Source organism: Pristiophorus japonicus, chromosome 7 (genome assembly GCF_044704955.1).
Source record: "Pristiophorus japonicus isolate sPriJap1 chromosome 7, sPriJap1.hap1, whole genome shotgun sequence".
In the NCBI taxonomy this organism is placed as follows: Eukaryota; Metazoa; Chordata; class Chondrichthyes; family Pristiophoridae; genus Pristiophorus; species Pristiophorus japonicus.
Window position 1 is genome coordinate 16061400 of NC_091983.1, and position 19036 is coordinate 16080435.

The window sequence follows — 19036 nt, forward strand, 5'->3', positions numbered from 1 at the left end:
GAAGCACTGACCACACTCGACCAGCTCCATTGGGCGGGGCACATTGTCCGCATTCTCGACACAAGACTCCCAAAACAAGCGCTCTACTAGGAATCCTACACGGCAAGTGAGCCGCAGGTGGGCAGAGGGAACGTTTCAAGGACATCCTCAAAGCCTCCTTGATAAAGTGCAACATCCCCACCGACACCTGGGAATCTCTTGCCAAAGAGCGCCCTAAGTGGAGGAAGAGCATCCGGGAGGGCGCTGAGCACCTCGAGTCTCGCCGCCGAGAACATGCAGAAAACAAGCGCAGGCAGCGGAAGGAGCGTGCGGCAAACCAGACTCCCCACCCACCCTTTCCTTTAACCACTGTCTGCCCCAGCTGTGACAGAGACTGTAATTCCAGTATTGGACTGAACAGCCACCTGAGAACTCACTTTTCGAGTGGAAGCAAGTCTTCCTCGATTTCGAGGGGCTGCCTCTGGTGATGACTGGAGCAGTGGTTAATCACTCCCATCCACCACGTGACCCCGCGGCCCAATCCGCTCACTAGAGCAGCTGTCAATCACACGCAACCGCAGCCAGCCATGTCCAAGCACAAGGAGGTGCAATTCATCAGTTCCAACACCAGCAGCAGAGTGGCGCAGCGGAAGCGTGCTGGGCCCATAACCCAGAGGTCGATGGATCGAAACCATCCTCTGCTAAAGGCAACTTTTAATGTGGTTGCAGCCAACACTTGCACTGCAACTAATCCCAGCCTTGACAAGGATGCATCTCTAAAATCATTCTCTTTCAATTAATTTGAGGAGCTTTGGCTGATAGAGCACACTCATAAAATATGAGCTTGATATTAAAAGTCTTATTGTTTCCTCTTCTTTTACTAAATAAGTTTTGCTGATCTGCAAGCAAATCGGAATATGATGCTGTGGCAATAACTGGGATCTGGCTCAAAGGGCAGGCGTGGGCCGTAAATATAGCTGGATATCGGGTGTACATGAATGGTAGCAGTTGGGGTGGCAGTATTGGTTAAGGACAATGTTAGTGTTGACGAGAGAGGATGTCCTGTAAATATTGCAGGATACAGGCTGTTGGGCCTTCGGACGCCGGAGGAAGACAGTGTTCCAAGATCAGGCCTTCAAATCTGGCACCAAGCTCATGGTATACAGGGCTGTAGTGATATCCGGCCTCCTGGGTGGCTCAGAGACATGGACCATATACAGCAATCACCTCAAATCGCTGGAGAAATACCACAACATCCTGCAAATCCCCTGGGAGGATAGACGCTTCAACGTCAGTGCTCTCGATCAAGCCAACATCCCCAGCATCGAAGCACTGACCACACTCGACCAGCTCCATTGGGCGGGCCACATTGTCCGCATTCTCGACACAAGACTCCCAAAACAAGCGCTCTACTAGGAATCCTAGACGGCAAGTGAGCCGCAGGTGGGCAGAGGGAACGTTTCAAGGACATCCTCAAAGCCTCCTTGATAAAGTGCAACATCCCCACCGACACCTGGGAATCTCTTGCCAAAGAGCGCCCTAAGTGGAGGAAGAGCATCCGGGAGGGCGCTGAGCACCTCGAGTCTCGCCGCCGAGAACATGCAGAAAACAAGCGCAGGCAGCGGAAGGAGCGTGCGGCAAACCAGACTCCCCACCCACCCTTTCCTTTAACCACTGTCTGCCCCAGCTGTGACAGAGACTGTAATTCCTGTATTGGACTGAACAGCCACCTGAGAACTCACTTTTAGAGTGGAAGCAAGTCTTCCTCGATTTCGAGGGGCTGCCTCTGGTGATGACTGGAGCAGTGGTTAATCACGCCCATCCACCACGTGACCCCGCGGCCCAATCCGCTCACTAGAGCAGCTGTCAATCACACGCAACCGCAGCCAGCCATGTCCCAGCACAAGGAGGTGCAATTCATTATTTCCACCACTAGCAGCAGAGTGGCGCAGCGGAAGCGTGCTGGGCCCATAACCCAGAGGTCGATGGATCGAAACCATCCTCTGCTAAAGGCAACTTTTAATGTGGTTGCAGCCAACACTTGCACTGCAACTAATCCCAGCCTTGACAAGGATGCATCTCTAAAATCATTCTCTTTCAATTAATTTGAGGAGCTTTGGCTGATAGAGCACACTCATAAAATATGAGCTTGATATTAAAAGTCTTATTGTTTCCTCTTCTTTTACTAAATAAGTTTTGCTGATCTGCAAGCAAATCGGAATATGATGCTGTGGCAATAACTGGGATCTGGCTCAAAGGGCAGGCGTGGGCCGTAAATATAGCTGGATATCGGGTGTACATGAATGGTAGCAGTTGAGGTGGCAGTATTGGTTAAGGACAATGTTAGTGTTGACGAGAGAGGATGTCCTGTAAATATTGCAGGATACAGGCTGTTGGGCCTTCGGCCGCCGGAGGAAGACAGTGTTCCAAGATCAGGCCTTCAAATCTGGCACCAAGCTCATGGTATACAGGGCTGTAGTGATATCCGGCCTCCTGGGTGGCTCAGAGACATGGACCATATACAGCAATCACCTCAAATCGCTGGAGAAATACCACAACATCCTGCAAATCCCCTGGGAGGATAGACGCTTCAACGTCAGTGCTCTCGATCAAGCCAACATCCCCAGCATCGAAGCACTGACCACACTCGACCAGCTCCATTGGGCGGGCCACATTGTCCGCATTCTCGACACAAGACTCCCAAAACAAGCGCTCTACTAGGAATCCTACACGGCAAGTGAGCCGCAGGTGGGCAGAGGGAACGTTTCAAGGACATCCTCAAAGCCTCCTTGATAAAGTGCAACATCCCCACCGACACCTGGGAATCTCTTGCCAAAGAGCGCCCTAAGTGGAGGAAGAGCATCCGGGAGGGCGCTGAGCACCTCGAGTCTCGCCGCCGAGAACATGCAGAAAACAAGCGCAGGCAGCGGAAGGAGCGTGCGGCAAACCAGACTCCCCACCCACCCTTTCCTTTAACCACTGTCTGCCCCAGCTGTGACAGAGACTGTAATTCCAGTATTGGACTGAACAGCCACCTGAGAACTCACTTTTCGAGTGGAAGCAAGTCTTCCTCGATTTCGAGGGGCTGCCTCTGGTGATGACTGGAGCAGTGGTTAATCACTCCCATCCACCACGTGACCCCGCGGCCCAATCCGCTCACTAGAGCAGCTGTCAATCACACGCAACCGCAGCCAGCCATGTCCAAGCACAAGGTGGTGCAATTCATTAATTCCAACACCAGCAGCAGAGTGGCGCAGCGGAAGCGTGCTGGGCCCATAACCCAGAGGTCGATGGATCGAAACCATCCTCTGCTAAAGGCAACTTTTAATGTGGTTGCAGCCAACACTTGCACTGCAACTAATCCCAGCCTTGACAAGGATGCATCTCTAAAATCATTCTCTTTCAATTAATTTGAGGAGCTTTGGCTGATAGAGCACACTCATAAAATATGAGCTTGATATTAAAAGTCTTATTGTTTCCTCTTCTTTTACTAAATAAGTTTTGCTGATCTGCAAGCAAATCGGAATATGATGCTGTGGCAATAACTGGGATCTGGCTCAAAGGGCAGGCGTGGGCCGTAAATATAGCTGGATATCGGGTGTACATGAATGGTAGCAGTTGAGGTGGCAGTATTGGTTAAGGACAATGTTAGTGTTGACGAGAGAGGATGTCCTGTAAATATTGCAGGATACAGGCTGTTGGGCCTTCGGCCGCCGGAGGAAGACAGTGTTCCAAGATCAGGCCTTCAAATCTGGCACCAAGCTCATGGTATACAGGGCTGTAGTGATATCCGGCCTCCTGGGTGGCTCAGAGACATGGACCATATACAGCAATCACCTCAAATCGCTGGAGAAATACCACAACATCCTGCAAATCCCCTGGGAGGATAGACGCTTCAACGTCAGTGCTCTCGATCAAGCCAACATCCCCAGCATCGAAGCACTGACCACACTCGACCAGCTCCATTGGGCGGGCCACATTGTCCGCATTCTCGACACAAGACTCCCAAAACAAGCGCTCTACTAGGAATCCTACACGGCAAGTGAGCCGCAGGTGGGCAGAGGAAACGTTTCAAGGACATCCTCAAAGCCTCCTTGATAAAGTGCAACATCCCCACCGACACCTGGGAATCTCTTGCCAAAGAGCGCCCTAAGTGGAGGAAGAGCATCCGGGAGGGCGCTGAGCACCTCGAGTCTCGCCGCCGAGAACATGCAGAAAACAAGCGCAGGCAGCGGAAGGAGCGTGCGGCAAACCAGACTCCCCACCCACCCTTTCCTTTAACCACTGTCTGCCCCAGCTGTGACAGAGACTGTAATTCCTGTATTGGACTGAACAGCCACCTGAGAACTCACTTTTCGAGTGGAAGCAAGTCTTCCTCGATTTCGAGGGGCTGCCTCTGGTGATGACTGGAGCAGTGGTTAATCACTCCCATCCACCACGTGACCCCGCGGCCCAATCCGCTCACTAGAGCAGCTGTCAATCACACGCAACCGCAGCCAGCCATGTCCAAGCACAAGGAGGTGCAATTCATCAGTTCCAACACCAGCAGCAGAGTGGCGCAGCGGAAGCGTGCTGGGCCCATAACCCAGAGGTCGATGGATCGAAACCATCCTCTGCTAAAGGCAACTTTTAATGTGGTTGCAGCCAACACTTGCACTGCAACTAATCCCAGCCTTGACAAGGATGCATCTCTAAAATCATTCTCTTTCAATTAATTTGAGGAGCTTTGGCTGATAGAGCACACTCATAAAATATGAGCTTGATATTAAAAGTCTTATTGTTTCCTCTTCTTTTACTAAATAAGTTTTGCTGATCTGCAAGCAAATCGGAATATGATGCTGTGGCAATAACTGGGATCTGGCTCAAAGGGCAGGCGTGGGCCGTAAATATAGCTGGATATCGGGTGTACATGAATGGTAGCAGTTGAGGTGGCAGTATTGGTTAAGGACAATGTTAGTGTTGACGAGAGAGGATGTCCTGTAAATATTGCAGGATACAGGCTGTTGGGCCTTCGGCCGCCGGAGGAAGACAGTGTTCCAAGATCAGGCCTTCAAATCTGGCACCAAGCTCATGGTATACAGGGCTGTAGTGATATCCGGCCTCCTGGGTGGCTCAGAGACATGGACCATATACAGCAATCACCTCAAATCGCTGGAGAAATACCACAACATCCTGCAAATCCCCTGGGAGGATAGACGCTTCAACGTCAGTGCTCTCGATCAAGCCAACATCCCCAGCATCGAAGCACTGACCACACTCGACCAGCTCCATTGGGCGGGCCACATTGTCCGCATTCTCGACACAAGACTCCCAAAACAAGCGCTCTACTAGGAATCCTAGACGGCAAGTGAGCCGCAGGTGGGCAGAGGGAACGTTTCAAGGACATCCTCAAAGCCTCCTTGATAAAGTGCAACATCCCCACCGACACCTGGGAATCTCTTGCCAAAGAGCGCCCTAAGTGGAGGAAGAGCATCCGGGAGGGCGCTGAGCACCTCGAGTCTCGCCGCCGAGAACATGCAGAAAACAAGCGCAGGCAGCGGAAGGAGCGTGCGGCAAACCAGACTCCCCACCCACCCTTTCCTTTAACCACTGTCTGCCCCAGGTGTGACAGAGACTGTAATTCCTGTATTGGACTGAACAGCCACCTGAGAACTCACTTTTAGAGTGGAAGCAAGTCTTCCTCGATTTCGAGGGGCTGCCTCTGGTGATGACTGGAGCAGTGGTTAATCACGCCCATCCACCACGTGACCCCGCGGCCCAATCCGCTCACTAGAGCAGCTGTCAATCACACGCAACCGCAGCCAGCCATGTCCAAGCACAAGGAGGTGCAATTCATCAGTTCCAACACCAGCAGCAGAGTGGCGCAGCGGAAGCGTGCTGGGCCCATAACCCAGAGGTCGATGGATCGAAACCATCCTCTGCTAAAGGCAACTTTTAATGTGGTTGCAGCCAACACTTGCACTGCAACTAATCCCAGCCTTGACAAGGATGCATCTCTAAAATCATTCTCTTTCAATTAATTTGAGGAGCTTTGGCTGATAGAGCACACTCATAAAATATGAGCTTGATATTAAAAGTCTTATTGTTTCCTCTTCTTTTACTAAATAAGTTTTGCTGATCTGCAAGCAAATCGGAATATGATGCTGTGGCAATAACTGGGATCTGGCTCAAAGGGCAGGCGTGGGCCGTAAATATAGCTGGATATCGGGTGTACATGAATGGTAGCAGTTGGGGTGGCAGTGTTGGTTAAGGACAATGTTAGTGTTGACGAGAGAGGATGTCCTGTAAATATTGCAGGATACAGGCTGTTGGGCCTTCGGCCGCCGGAGGAAGACAGTGTTCCAAGATCAGGCCTTCAAATCTGGCACCAAGCTCATGGTATACAGGGCTGTAGTGATATCCGGCCTCCTGGGTGGCTCAGAGACATGGACCATATACAGCAATCACCTCAAATCGCTGGAGAAATACCACAACATCCTGCAAATCCCCTGGGAGGATAGACGCTTCAACGTCAGTGCTCTCGATCAAGCCAACATCCCCAGCATCGAAGCACTGACCACACTCGACCAGCTCCATTGGGCGGGCCACATTGTCCGCATTCTCGACACAAGACTCCCAAAACAAGCGCTCTACTAGGAATCCTAGACGGCAAGTGAGCCGCAGGTGGGCAGAGGGAACGTTTCAAGCACATCCTCAAAGCCTCCTTGATAAAGTGCAACATCCCCACCGACACCTGGGAATCTCTTGCCAAAGAGCGCCCTAAGTGGAGGAAGAGCATCCGGGAGGGCGCTGAGCACCTCGAGTCTCGCCGCCGAGAACATGCAGAAAACAAGCGCAGGCAGCGGAAGGAGCGTGCGGCAAACCAGACTCCCCACCCACCCTTTCCTTTAACCACTGTCTGCCCCAGCTGTGACAGAGACTGTAATTCCTGTATTGGACTGAACAGCCACCTGAGAACTCACTTTTAGAGTGGAAGCAAGTCTTCCTCGATTTCGAGGGGCTGCCTCTGGTGATGACTGGAGCAGTGGTTAATCACGCCCATCCACCACGTGACCCCGCGGCCCAATCCGCTCACTAGAGCAGCTGTCAATCACACGCAACCGCAGCCAGCCATGTCCAAGCACAAGGAGGTGCAATTCATCAGTTCCAACACCAGCAGCAGAGTGGCGCAGCGGAAGCGTGCTGGGCCCATAACCCAGAGGTCGATGGATCGAAACCATCCTCTGCTAAAGGCAACTTTTAATGTGGTTGCAGCCAACACTTGCACTGCAACTAATCCCAGCCTTGACAAGGATGCATCTCTAAAATCATTCTCTTTCAATTAATTTGAGGAGCTTTGGCTGATAGAGCACACTCATAAAATATGAGCTTGATATTAAAAGTCTTATTGTTTCCTCTTCTTTTACTAAATAAGTTTTGCTGATCTGCAAGCAAATCGGAATATGATGCTGTGGCAATAACTGGGATCTGGCTCAAAGGGCAGGCGTGGGCCGTAAATATAGCTGGATATCGGGTGTACATGAATGGTAGCAGTTGAGGTGGCAGTATTGGTTAAGGACAATGTTAGTGTTGACGAGAGAGGATGTCCTGTAAATATTGCAGGATACAGGCTGTTGGGCCTTCGGCCGCCGGAGGAAGACAGTGTTCCAAGATCAGGCCTTCAAATCTGGCACCAAGCTCATGGTATACAGGGCTGTAGTGATATCCGGCCTCCTGGGTGGCTCAGAGACATGGACCATATACAGCAATCACCTCAAATCGCTGGAGAAATACCACAACATCCTGCAAATCCCCTGGGAGGATAGACGCTTCAACGTCAGTGCTCTCGATCAAGCCAACATCCCCAGCATCGAAGCACTGACCACACTCGACCAGCTCCATTGGGCGGGCCACATTGTCCGCATTCTCGACACAAGACTCCCAAAACAAGCGCTCTACTAGGAATCCTACACGGCAAGTGAGCCGCAGGTGGGCAGAGGAAACGTTTCAAGGACATCCTCAAAGCCTCCTTGATAAAGTGCAACATCCCCACCGACACCTGGGAATCTCTTGCCAAAGAGCGCCCTAAGTGGAGGAAGAGCATCCGGGAGGGCGCTGAGCACCTCGAGTCTCGCCGCCGAGAACATGCAGAAAACAAGCGCAGGCAGCGGAAGGAGCGTGCGGCAAACCAGACTCCCCACCCACCCTTTCCTTTAACCACTGTCTGCCCCAGCTGTGACAGAGACTGTAATTCCTGTATTGGACTGAACAGCCACCTGAGAACTCACTTTTAGAGTGGAAGCAAGTCTTCCTCGATTTCGAGGGGCTGCCTCTGGTGATGACTGGAGCAGTGGTTAATCACGCCCATCCACCACGTGACCCCGCGGCCCAATCCGCTCACTAGAGCAGCTGTCAATCACACGCAACCGCAGCCAGCCATGTCCAAGCACAAGGAGGTGCAATTCATCAGTTCCAACACCAGCAGCAGAGTGGCGCAGCGGAAGCGTGCTGGGCCCATAACCCAGAGGTCGATGGATCGAAACCATCCTTTGCTAAAGGCAACTTTTAATGTGGTTGCAGCCAACACTTGCACTGCAACTAATCCCAGCCTTGACAAGGATGCATCTCTAAAATCATTCTCTTTCAATTAATTTGAGGAGCTTTGGCTGATAGAGCACACTCTTAAAATATGAGCTTGATATTAAAAGTCTTATTGTTTCCTCTTCTTTTACTAAATAAGTTTTGCTGATCTGCAAGCAAATCGGAATATGATGCTGTGGCAATAACTGGGATCTGGCTCAAAGGGCAGGCGTGGGCCGTAAATATAGCTGGATATCGGGTGTACATGAATGGTAGCAGTTGGGGTGGCAGTGTTGGTTAAGGACAATGTTAGTGTTGACGAGAGAGGATGTCCTGTAAATATTGCAGGATACAGGCTGTTGGGCCTTCGGCCGCCGGAGGAAGACAGTGTTCCAAGATCAGGCCTTCAAATCTGGCACCAAGCTCATGGTATACAGGGCTGTAGTGATATCCGGCCTCCTGGGTGGCTCAGAGACATGGACCATATACAGCAATCACCTCAAATCGCTGGAGAAATACCACAACATCCTGCAAATCCCCTGGGAGGATAGACGCTTCAACGTCAGTGCTCTCGATCAAGCCAACATCCCCAGCATCGAAGCACTGACCACACTCGACCAGCTCCATTGGGCGGGGCACATTGTCCGCATTCTCGACACAAGACTCCCAAAACAAGCGCTCTACTAGGAATCCTACACGGCAAGTGAGCCGCAGGTGGGCAGAGGGAACGTTTCAAGGACATCCTCAAAGCCTCCTTGATAAAGTGCAACATCCCCACCGACACCTGGGAATCTCTTGCCAAAGAGCGCCCTAAGTGGAGGAAGAGCATCCGGGAGGGCGCTGAGCACCTCGAGTCTCGCCGCCGAGAACATGCAGAAAACAAGCGCAGGCAGCGGAAGGAGCGTGCGGCAAACCAGACTCCCCACCCACCCTTTCCTTTAACCACTGTCTGCCCCAGCTGTGACAGAGACTGTAATTCCTGTATTGGACTGAACAGCCACCTGAGAACTCACTTTTCGAGTGGAAGCAAGTCTTCCTCGATTTCGAGGGGCTGCCTCTGGTGATGACTGGAGCAGTGGTTAATCACTCCCATCCACCACGTGACCCCGCGGCCCAATCCGCTCACTAGAGCAGCTGTCAATCACACGCAACCGCAGCCAGCCATGTCCAAGCACAAGGAGGTGCAATTCATCAGTTCCAACACCAGCAGCAGAGTGGCGCAGCGGAAGCGTGCTGGGCCCATAACCCAGAGGTCGATGGATCGAAACCATCCACTGCTAAAGGCAACTTTTAATGTGGTTGCAGCCAACACTTGCACTGCAACTAATCCCAGCCTTGACAAGGATGCATCTCTAAAATCATTCTCTTTCAATTAATTTGAGGAGCTTTGGCTGATAGAGCACACTCATAAAATATGAGCTTGATATTAAAAGTCTTATTGTTTCCTCTTCTTTTACTAAATAAGTTTTGCTGATCTGCAAGCAAATCGGAATATGATGCTGTGGCAATAACTGGGATCTGGCTCAAAGGGCAGGCGTGGGCCGTAAATATAGCTGGATATCGGGTGTACATGAATGGTAGCAGTTGGGGTGGCAGTGTTGGTTAAGGACAATGTTAGTGTTGACGAGAGAGGATGTCCTGTAAATATTGCAGGATACAGGCTGTTGGGCCTTCGGCCGCCGGAGGAAGACAGTGTTCCAAGATCAGGCCTTCAAATCTGGCACCAAGCTCATGGTATACAGGGCTGTAGTGATATCCGGCCTCCTGGGTGGCTCAGAGACATGGACCATATACAGCAATCACCTCAAATCGCTGGAGAAATACCACAACATCCTGCAAATCCCCTGGGAGGATAGACGCTTCAACGTCAGTGCTCTCGATCAAGCCAACATCCCCAGCATCGAAGCACTGACCACACTCGACCAGCTCCATTGGGCGGGGCACATTGTCCGCATTCTCGACACAAGACTCCCAAAACAAGCGCTCTACTAGGAATCCTAGACGGCAAGTGAGCCGCAGGTGGGCAGAGGGAACGTTTCAAGGACATCCTCAAAGCCTCCTTGATAAAGTGCAACATCCCCACCGACACCTGGGAATCTCTTGCCAAAGAGCGCCCTAAGTGGAGGAAGAGCATCCGGGAGGGCGCTGAGCACCTCGAGTCTCGCCGCCGAGAACATGCAGAAAACAAGCGCAGGCAGCGGAAGGAGCGTGCGGCAAACCAGACTCCCCACCCACCCTTTCCTTTAACCACTGTCTGCCCCAGCTGTGACAGAGACTGTAATTCCTGTATTGGACTGAACAGCCACCTGAGAACTCACTTTTCGAGTGGAAGCAAGTCTTCCTCGATTTCGAGGGGCTGCCTCTGGTGATGACTGGAGCAGTGGTTAATCACTCCCATCCACCACGTGACCCCGCGGCCCAATCCGCTCACTAGAGCAGCTGTCAATCACACGCAACCGCAGCCAGCCATGTCCAAGCACAAGGAGGTGCAATTCATCAGTTCCAACACCAGCTGCAGAGTGGCGCAGCGGAAGCGTGCTGGGCCCATAACCCAGAGGTCGATGGATCGAAACCATCCTCTGCTAAAGGCAACTTTTAATGTGGTTGCAGCCAACACTTGCACTGCAACTAATCCCAGCCTTGACAAGGATGCATCTCTAAAATCATTCTCTTTCAATTAATTTGAGGAGCTTTGGCTGATAGAGCACACTCATAAAATATGAGCTTGATATTAAAAGTCTTATTGTTTCCTCTTCTTTTACTAAATAAGTTTTGCTGATCTGCAAGCAAATCGGAATATGATGCTGTGGCAATAACTGGGATCTGGCTCAAAGGGCAGGCGTGGGCCGTAAATATAGCTGAATATCGGGTGTACATGAATGGTAGCAGTTGGGGTGGCAGTATTGGTTAAGGACAATGTTAGTGTTGACGAGAGAGGATGTCCTGTAAATATTGCAGGATACAGGCTGTTGGGCCTTCGGCCGCCGGAGGAAGACAGTGTTCCAAGATCAGGCCTTCAAATCTGGCACCAAGCTCATGGTATACAGGGCTGTAGTGATATCCGGCCTCCTGGGTGGCTCAGAGACATGGACCATATACAGCAATCACCTCAAATCGCTGGAGAAATACCACAACATCCTGCAAATCCCCTGGGAGGATAGACGCTTCAACGTCAGTGCTCTCGATCAAGCCAACATCCCCAGCATCGAAGCACTGACCACACTCGACCAGCTCCATTGGGCGGGCCACATTGTCCGCATTCTCGACACAAGACTCCCAAAACAAGCGCTCTACTAGGAATCCTAGACGGCAAGTGAGCCGCAGGTGGGCAGAGGGAACGTTTCAAGGACATCCTCAAAGCCTCCTTGATAAAGTGCAACATCCCCACCGACACCTGGGAATCTCTTGCCAAAGAGCGCCCTAAGTGGAGGAAGAGCATCCGGGAGGGCGCTGAGCACCTCGAGTCTCGCCGCCGAGAACATGCAGAAAACAAGCGCAGGCAGCGGAAGGAGCGTGCGGCAAACCAGACTCCCCACCCACCCTTTCCTTTAACCACTGTCTGCCCCAGCTGTGACAGAGACTGTAATTCCTGTATTGGACTGAACAGCCACCTGAGAACTCACTTTTAGAGTGGAAGCAAGTCTTCCTCGATTTCGAGGGGCTGCCTCTGGTGATGACTGGAGCAGTGGTTAATCACGCCCATCCACCACGTGACCCCGCGGCCCAATCCGCTCACTAGAGCAGCTGTCAATCACACGCAACCGCAGCCAGCCATGTCCCAGCACAAGGAGGTGCAATTCATTATTTCCACCACTAGCAGCAGAGTGGCGCAGCGGAAGCGTGCTGGGCCCATAACCCAGAGGTCGATGGATCGAAACCATCCTCTGCTAAAGGCAACTTTTAATGTGGTTGCAGCCAACACTTGCACTGCAACTAATCCCAGCCTTGACAAGGATGCATCTCTAAAATCATTCTCTTTCAATTAATTTGAGGAGCTTTGGCTGATAGAGCACACTCATAAAATATGAGCTTGATATTAAAAGTCTTATTGTTTCCTCTTCTTTTACTAAATAAGTTTTGCTGATCTGCAAGCAAATCGGAATATGATGCTGTGGCAATAACTGGGATCTGGCTCAAAGGGCAGGCGTGGGCCGTAAATATAGCTGGATATCGGGTGTACATGAATGGTAGCAGTTGGGGTGGCAGTGTTGGTTAAGGACAATGTTAGTGTTGACGAGAGAGGATGTCCTGTAAATATTGCAGGATACAGGCTGTTGGGCCTTCGGCCGCCGGAGGAAGACAGTGTTCCAAGATCAGGCCTTCAAATCTGGCACCAAGCTCATGGTATACAGGGCTGTAGTGATATCCGGCCTCCTGGGTGGCTCAGAGACATGGACCATATACAGCAATCACCTCAAATCGCTGGAGAAATACCACAACATCCTGCAAATCCCCTGGGAGGATAGACGCTTCAACGTCAGTGCTCTCGATCAAGCCAACATCCCCAGCATCGAAGCACTGACCACACTCGACCAGCTCCATTGGGCGGGCCACATTGTCCGCATTCTCGACACAAGACTCCCAAAACAAGCGCTCTACTAGGAATCCTAGACGGCAAGTGAGCCGCAGGTGGGCAGAGGGAACGTTTCAAGGACATCCTCAAAGCCTCCTTGATAAAGTGCAACATCCCCACCGACACCTGGGAATCTCTTGCCAAAGAGCGCCCTAAGTGGAGGAAGAGCATCCGGGAGGGCGCTGAGCACCTCGAGTCTCGCCGCCGAGAACATGCAGAAAACAAGCGCAGGCAGCGGAAGGAGCGTGCGGCAAACCAGACTCCCCACCCACCCTTTCCTTTAACCACTGTCTGCCCCAGCTGTGACAGAGACTGTAATTCCTGTATTGGACTGAACAGCCACCTGAGAACTCACTTTTCGAGTGGAAGCAAGTCTTCCTCGATTTCGAGGGGCTGCCTCTGGTGATGACTGGAGCAGTGGTTAATCACGCCCATCCACCACGTGACCCCGCGGCCCAATCCGCTCACTAGAGCAGCTGTCAATCACACGCAACCGCAGCCAGCCATGTCCCAGCACAAGGAGGTGCAATTCATTATTTCCACCACTAGCAGCAGAGTGGCGCAGCGGAAGCGTGCTGGGCCCATAACCCAGAGGTCGATGGATCGAAACCATCCTCTGCTAAAGGCAACTTTTAATGTGGTTGCAGCCAACACTTGCACTGCAACTAATCCCAGCCTTGACAAGGATGCATCTCTAAAATCATTCTCTTTCAATTAATTTGAGGAGCTTTGGCTGATAGAGCACACTCATAAAATATGAGCTTGATATTAAAAGTCTTATTGTTTCCTCTTCTTTTACTAAATAAGTTTTGCTGATCTGCAAGCAAATCGGAATATGATGCTGTGGCAATAACTGGGATCTGGCTCAAAGGGCAGGCGTGGGCCGTAAATATAGCTGGATATCGGGTGTACATGAATGGTAGCAGTTGGGGTGGCAGTGTTGGTTAAGGACAATGTTAGTGTTGACGAGAGAGGATGTCCTGTAAATATTGCAGGATACAGGCTGTTGGGCCTTCGGCCGCCGGAGGAAGACAGTGTTCCAAGATCAGGCCTTCAAATCTGGCACCAAGCTCATGGTATACAGGGCTGTAGTGATATCCGGCCTCCTGGGTGGCTCAGAGACATGGACCATATACAGCAATCACCTCAAATCGCTGGAGAAATACCACAACATCCTGCAAATCCCCTGGGAGGATAGACGCTTCAACGTCAGTGCTCTCGATCAAGCCAACATCCCCAGCATCGAAGCACTGACCACACTCGACCAGCTCCATTGGGCGGGGCACATTGTCCGCATTCTCGACACAAGACTCCCAAAACAAGCGCTCTACTAGGAATCCTACACGGCAAGTGAGCCGCAGGTGGGCAGAGGGAACGTTTCAAGGACATCCTCAAAGCCTCCTTGATAAAGTGCAACATCCCCACCGACACCTGGGAATCTCTTGCCAAAGAGCGCCCTAAGTGGAGGAAGAGCATCCGGGAGGGCGCTGAGCACCTCGAGTCTCGCCGCCGAGAACATGCAGAAAACAAGCGCAGGCAGCGGAAGGAGCGTGCGGCAAACCAGACTCCCCACCCACCCTTTCCTTTAACCACTGTCTGCCCCAGCTGTGACAGAGACTGTAATTCCTGTATTGGACTGAACAGCCACCTGAGAACTCACTTTTCGAGTGGAAGCAAGTCTTCCTCGATTTCGAGGGGCTGCCTCTGGTGATGACTGGAGCAGTGGTTAATCACTCCCATCCACCACGTGACCCCGCGGCCCAATCCGCTCACTAGAGCAGCTGTCAATCACACGCAACCGCAGCCAGCCATGTCCAAGCACAAGGAGGTGCAATTCATCAGTTCCAACACCAGCAGCAGAGTGGCGCAGCGGAAGCGTGCTGGGCCCATAACCCAGAGGTCGATGGATCGAAACCATCCTCTGCTAAAGGCAACTTTTAATGTGGTTGCAGCCAACACTTGCACTGCAACTAATCCCAGCCTTGACAAGGATGCATCTCTAAAATCATTCTCTTTCAATTAATTTGAGGAGCTTTGGCTGATAGAGCACACTCATAAAATATGAGCTTGATATTAAAAGTCTTATTGTTTCCTCTTCTTTTACTAAATAAGTTTTGCTGATCTGCAAGCAAATCGGAATATGATGCTGTGGCAATAACTGGGATCTGGCTCAAAGGGCAGGCGTGGGCCGTAAATATAGCTGAATATCGGGTGTACATGAATGGTAGCAGTTGGGGTGGCAGTATTGGTTAAGGACAATGTTAGTGTTGACGAGAGAGGATGTCCTGTAAATATTGCAGGATACAGGCTGTTGGGCCTTCGGCCGCCGGAGGAAGACAGTGTTCCAAGATCAGGCCTTCAAATCTGGCACCAAGCTCATGGTATACAGGGCTGTAGTGATATCCGGCCTCCTGGGTGGCTCAGAGACATGGACCATATACAGCAATCACCTCAAATCGCTGGAGAAATACCACAACATCCTGCAAATCCCCTGGGAGGATAGACGCTTCAACGTCAGTGCTCTCGATCAAGCCAACATCCCCAGCATCGAAGCACTGACCACACTCGACCAGCTCCATTGGGCGGGCCACATTGTCCGCATTCTCGACACAAGACTCCCAAAACAAGCGCTCTACTAGGAATCCTAGACGGCAAGTGAGCCGCAGGTGGGCAGAGGGAACGTTTCAAGGACATCCTCAAAGCCTCCTTGATAAAGTGCAACATCCCCACCGACACCTGGGAATCTCTTGCCAAAGAGCGCCCTAAGTGGAGGAAGAGCATCCGGGAGGGCGCTGAGCACCTCGAGTCTCGCCGCCGAGAACATGCAGAAAACAAGCGCAGGCAGCGGAAGGAGCGTGCGGCAAACCAGACTCCCCACCCACCCTTTCCTTTAACCACTGTCTGCCCCAGCTGTGACAGAGACTGTAATTCCTGTATTGGACTGAACAGCCACCTGAGAACTCACTTTTAGAGTGGAAGCAAGTCTTCCTCGATTTCGAGGGGCTGCCTCTGGTGATGACTGGAGCAGTGGTTAATCACGCCCATCCACCACGTGACCCCGCGGCCCAATCCGCTCACTAGAGCAGCTGTCAATCACACGCAACCGCAGCCAGCCATGTCCCAGCACAAGGAGGTGCAATTCATTATTTCCACCACTAGCAGCAGAGTGGCGCAGCGGAAGCGTGCTGGGCCCATAACCCAGAGGTCGATGGATCGAAACCATCCTCTGCTAAAGGCAACTTTTAATGTGGTTGCAGCCAACACTTGCACTGCAACTAATCCCAGCCTTGACAAGGATGCATCTCTAAAATCATTCTCTTTCAATTAATTTGAGGAGCTTTGGCTGATAGAGCACACTCATAAAATATGAGCTTGATATTAAAAGTCTTATTGTTTCCTCTTCTTTTACTAAATAAGTTTTGCTGATCTGCAAGCAAATCGGAATATGATGCTGTGGCAATAACTGGGATCTGGCTCAAAGGGCAGGCGTGGGCCGTAAATATAGCTGGATATCGGGTGTACATGAATGGTAGCAGTTGGGGTGGCAGTGTTGGTTAAGGACAATGTTAGTGTTGACGAGAGAGGATGTCCTGTAAATATTGCAGGATACAGGCTGTTGGGCCTTCGGCCGCCGGAGGAAGACAGTGTTCCAAGATCAGGCCTTCAAATCTGGCACCAAGCTCATGGTATACAGGGCTGTAGTGATATCCGGCCTCCTGGGTGGCTCAGAGACATGGACCATATACAGCAATCACCTCAAATCGCTGGAGAAATACCACAACATCCTGCAAATCCCCTGGGAGGATAGACGCTTCAACGTCAGTGCTCTCGATCAAGCCAACATCCCCAGCATCGAAGCACTGACCACACTCGACCAGCTCCATTGGGCGGGGCACATTGTCCGCATTCTCGACACAAGACTCCCAAAACAAGCGCTCTACTAGGAATCCTACACGGCAAGTGAGCCGCAGGTGGGCAGAGGGAACGTTTCAAGGACATCCTCAAAGCCTCCTTGATAAAGTGCAACATCCCCACCGACACCTGGGAATCTCTTGCCAAAGAGCGCCCTAAGTGGAGGAAGAGCATCCGGGAGGGCGCTGAGCACCTCGAGTCTCGCCGCCGAGAACATGCAGAAAACAAGCGCAGGCAGCGGAAGGAGCGTGCGGCAAACCAGACTCCCCACCCACCCTTTCCTTTAACCACTGTCTGCCCCAGCTGTGACAGAGACTGTAATTCCTGTATTGGACTGAACAGCCACCTGAGAACTCACTTTTCGAGTGGAAGCAAGTCTTCCTCGATTTCGAGGGGCTGCCTCTGGTGATGACTGGAGCAGTGGTTAATCACTCCCATCCACCACGTGACCCCGCGGCCCAATCCGCTCACTAGAGCAGCTGTCAATCACACGCAACCGCAGCCAGCCATGTCCAAGCACAAGGAGGTGCAATTCATCAGTTCCAACACCAGCAGCAGAGTGGCGCAGCGGAAGCGTGCTGGGCCCATAACCCAGAGGTCGATGGATCGAAACCATCCTCTGCTAAAGGCAACTTTTAATGTGGTTGCAGCCAACACTTGCACTGCAACTAATCCCAGCCTTGACAAGGATGCATCTCTAAAATCATTCTCTTTCAATTAATTTGAGGAGCTTTGGCTGATAGAGCACACTCATAAAATATGAGCTTGATATTAAAAGTCTTATTGTTTCCTCTTCTTTTACTAAATAAGTTTTGCTGATCTGCAAGCAAATCGGAATATGATGCTGTGGCAATAACTGGGATCTGGCTCAAAGGGCAGGCGTGGGCCGTAAATATAGCTGAATATCGGGTGTACATGAATGGTAGCAGTTGGGGTGGCAGTATTGGTTAAGGACAATGTTAGTGTTGACGAGAGAGGATGTCCTGTAAATATTGCAGGATACAGGCTGTTGGGCCTTCGGCCGCCGGAGGAAGACAGTGTTCCAAGATCAGGCCTTCAAATCTGGCACCAAGCTCATGGTATACAGGGCTGTAGTGATATCCGGCCTCCTGGGTGGCTCAGAGACATGGACCATATACAGCAATCACCTCAAATCGCTGGAGAAATACCACAACATCCTGCAAATCCCCTGGGAGGATAGACGCTTCAACGTCAGTGCTCTCGATCAAGCCAACATCCCCAGCATCGAAGCACTGACCACACTCGACCAGCTCCATTGGGCGGGCCACATTGTCCGCATTCTCGACACAAGACTCCCAAAACAAGCGCTCTACTAGGAATCCTAGACGGCAAGTGAGCCGCAGGTGGGCAGAGGGAACGTTTCAAGGACATCCTCAAAGCCTCCTTGATAAAGTGCAACATCCCCACCGACACCTGGGAATCTCTTGCCAAAGAGCGCCCTAAGTGGAGGAAGAGCATCCGGGAGGGCGCTGAGCACCTCGAGTCTCGCCGCCGAGAACATGCAGAAAACAAGCGCAGGCAGCGGAAGGAGCGTGCGGCAAACCAGACTCCCCACCCACCCTTTCCTTTAACCACTGTCTGCCCCAGCTGTGACAGAGACTGTAATTCCTGTATTGGACTGAACAGCCACCTGAGAACTCACTTTTAGAGTGGAAGCAAGTCTTCCTCGATTTCGAGGGGCTGCCTCTGGTGATGACTGGAGCAGTGGTTAATCACGCCCATCCACCACGTGACCCCGCGGCCCAATCCGCTCACTAGAGCAGCTGTCAATCACACGCAACCGCAGCCAGCCATGTCCCAGCACAAGGAGGTGCAATTCATTATTTCCACCACTAGCAGCAGAGTGGCGCAGCGGAAGCGTGCTGGGCCCATAACCCAGAGGTCGATGGATCGAAACCATCCTCTGCTAAAGGCAACTTTTAATGTGGTTGCAGCCAACACTTGCACTGCAACTAATCCCAGCCTTGACAAGGATGCATCTCTCAAATCATT

At 51.7% G+C, this 19036-nt stretch overlaps 12 non-coding genes across 12 annotated transcripts; all 12 read left to right on the plus strand.

Annotated features, from left to right (window-relative positions):
• The first annotated feature begins 611 nt into the window (after positions 1-611).
• On the plus strand, positions 612-683 carry trnam-cau (transfer RNA methionine (anticodon CAU)). Its single transcript has one exon. It is a non-coding gene; the product is annotated as a tRNA-Met (tRNA).
• A 1233-nt stretch (positions 684-1916) lies between these two features.
• trnam-cau (transfer RNA methionine (anticodon CAU)) lies at positions 1917-1988 on the plus strand. Its single transcript has one exon. It is a non-coding gene; the product is annotated as a tRNA-Met (tRNA).
• A 1233-nt stretch (positions 1989-3221) lies between these two features.
• On the plus strand, positions 3222-3293 carry trnam-cau (transfer RNA methionine (anticodon CAU)). Its single transcript has one exon. It is a non-coding gene; the product is annotated as a tRNA-Met (tRNA).
• Positions 3294-4526: 1233 nt separating this feature from the next.
• trnam-cau (transfer RNA methionine (anticodon CAU)) lies at positions 4527-4598 on the plus strand. Its single transcript has one exon. It is a non-coding gene; the product is annotated as a tRNA-Met (tRNA).
• A 1233-nt stretch (positions 4599-5831) lies between these two features.
• On the plus strand, positions 5832-5903 carry trnam-cau (transfer RNA methionine (anticodon CAU)). Its single transcript has one exon. It is a non-coding gene; the product is annotated as a tRNA-Met (tRNA).
• Positions 5904-7136: 1233 nt separating this feature from the next.
• Positions 7137-7208, plus strand: trnam-cau (transfer RNA methionine (anticodon CAU)). The gene has a single exon. It is a non-coding gene; the product is annotated as a tRNA-Met (tRNA).
• A 5148-nt stretch (positions 7209-12356) lies between these two features.
• Positions 12357-12428, plus strand: trnam-cau (transfer RNA methionine (anticodon CAU)). The gene has a single exon. It is a non-coding gene; the product is annotated as a tRNA-Met (tRNA).
• Positions 12429-13661: 1233 nt separating this feature from the next.
• trnam-cau (transfer RNA methionine (anticodon CAU)) lies at positions 13662-13733 on the plus strand. Its single transcript has one exon. It is a non-coding gene; the product is annotated as a tRNA-Met (tRNA).
• A 1233-nt stretch (positions 13734-14966) lies between these two features.
• trnam-cau (transfer RNA methionine (anticodon CAU)) lies at positions 14967-15038 on the plus strand. The gene has a single exon. It is a non-coding gene; the product is annotated as a tRNA-Met (tRNA).
• Positions 15039-16271: 1233 nt separating this feature from the next.
• Positions 16272-16343, plus strand: trnam-cau (transfer RNA methionine (anticodon CAU)). Its single transcript has one exon. It is a non-coding gene; the product is annotated as a tRNA-Met (tRNA).
• A 1233-nt stretch (positions 16344-17576) lies between these two features.
• On the plus strand, positions 17577-17648 carry trnam-cau (transfer RNA methionine (anticodon CAU)). The gene has a single exon. It is a non-coding gene; the product is annotated as a tRNA-Met (tRNA).
• Positions 17649-18881: 1233 nt separating this feature from the next.
• On the plus strand, positions 18882-18953 carry trnam-cau (transfer RNA methionine (anticodon CAU)). The gene has a single exon. It is a non-coding gene; the product is annotated as a tRNA-Met (tRNA).
• The last annotated feature ends 83 nt before the right edge of the window (positions 18954-19036 follow it).